At 52.5% G+C, this 1686-nt stretch overlaps 1 non-coding gene across 1 annotated transcript in view; it reads right to left on the reverse strand.

Moving 5' to 3' along the window:
- The window catches only part of LOC126111799 (small subunit ribosomal RNA), a 1909-nt gene extending 403 nt beyond the window's left edge, over positions 1-1506 (reverse strand). The window contains exon 1 of the ribosomal RNA XR_007524212.1: positions 1-1506. This exon is cut by the window's left edge and continues 403 nt beyond it. This is a non-coding gene — a ribosomal RNA (small subunit ribosomal RNA).
- Positions 1507-1686: the final 180 nt, after the last annotated feature.

Below are 1686 nucleotides of genomic sequence, written 5' to 3' on the forward strand. Positions count from 1 at the left end.
AGCCGCCTGTCCCTCTAAGAAGAAAAGTAATCGCTGACAGCACGAAGGATGTCACGCGACTAGTTAGCAGGCTAGAGTCTCGTTCGTTATCGGAATTAACCAGACAAATCGCTCCACCAACTAAGAACGGCCATGCACCACCACCCACCGAATCAAGAAAGAGCTATCAATCTGTCAATCCTTCCGGTGTCCGGGCCTGGTGAGGTTTCCCGTGTTGAGTCAAATTAAGCCGCAGGCTCCACTCCTGGTGGTGCCCTTCCGTCAATTCCTTTAAGTTTCAGCTTTGCAACCATACTTCCCCCGGAACCCAAAAGCTTTGGTTTCCCGGAGGCTGCCCGCCGAGTCATCGGAGGAACTGCGGCGGATCGCTGGCTGGCATCGTTTATGGTTAGAACTAGGGCGGTATCTGATCGCCTTCGAACCTCTAACTTTCGTTCTTGATTAATGAAAACATACTTGGCAAATGCTTTCGCTTCTGTTCGTCTTGCGACGATCCAAGAATTTCACCTCTAACGTCGCAATACGAATGCCCCCGCCTGTCCCTATTAATCATTACCTCGGGTTCCGAAAACCAACAAAATAGAACCGAGGTCCTATTCCATTATTCCATGCACACAGTATTCAGGCGGGCTTGCCTGCTTTAAGCACTCTAATTTGTTCAAAGTAAACGTGCCGGCCCACCCAGACACTCAATAAAGAGCACCTTGGTAGGATTTCAACGGGGTCCGCCTCGGGACGCACGAACACGCACGAGGCGGTCGCACGCCTTCGGCTCGCCCCACCGGCAGGACGTCCCACGATACATGCCAGTTAAACACCGACGGGCGGTGAACCAACAGCGTGGGACACAAATCCAACTACGAGCTTTTTAACCGCAACAACTTTAATATACGCTATTGGAGCTGGAATTACCGCGGCTGCTGGCACCAGACTTGCCCTCCAATAGATACTCGTTAAAGGATTTAAAGTGTACTCATTCCGATTACGGGGCCTCGGATGAGTCCCGTATCGTTATTTTTCGTCACTACCTCCCCGTGCCGGGAGTGGGTAATTTGCGCGCCTGCTGCCTTCCTTGGATGTGGTAGCCGTTTCTCAGGCTCCCTCTCCGGAATCGAACCCTGATTCCCCGTTACCCGTTACAACCATGGTAGGCGCAGAACCTACCATCGACAGTTGATAAGGCAGACATTTGAAAGATGCGTCGCCGGTACGAGGACCGTGCGATCAGCCCAAAGTTATTCAGAGTCACCAAGGCAAACGGACCGGACGAGCCGACCGATTGGTTTTGATCTAATAAAAGCGTCCCTTCCATCTCTGGTCGGGACTCTGTTTGCATGTATTAGCTCTAGAATTACCACAGTTATCCAAGTAACGTGGGTACGATCTAAGGAACCATAACTGATTTAATGAGCCATTCGCGGTTTCACCTTAATGCGGCTTGTACTGAGACATGCATGGCTTAATCTTTGAGACAAGCATATGACTACTGGCAGGATCAACCAGGGAGCTGCGTCAACTAGAGCTGAGCAGCCGGCCGCCCGGGAGTGTGTCCCGGGGGCCCGCGCGAACACGCAAGCGTCCGCTCAATTATTCTGCAAACAGGAGGAGGCTGAGCTCCCCTGCACAATACACCTCGAAACCCTCTCAGGTCCCGGCGGCGCGCAGCGCCGTCCTAAGTACTTGGTC

This window comes from Schistocerca cancellata, unplaced genomic scaffold (assembly GCF_023864275.1).
Source record: "Schistocerca cancellata isolate TAMUIC-IGC-003103 unplaced genomic scaffold, iqSchCanc2.1 HiC_scaffold_94, whole genome shotgun sequence".
NCBI classification, from domain to species: Eukaryota; Metazoa; Arthropoda; class Insecta; order Orthoptera; family Acrididae; genus Schistocerca; species Schistocerca cancellata.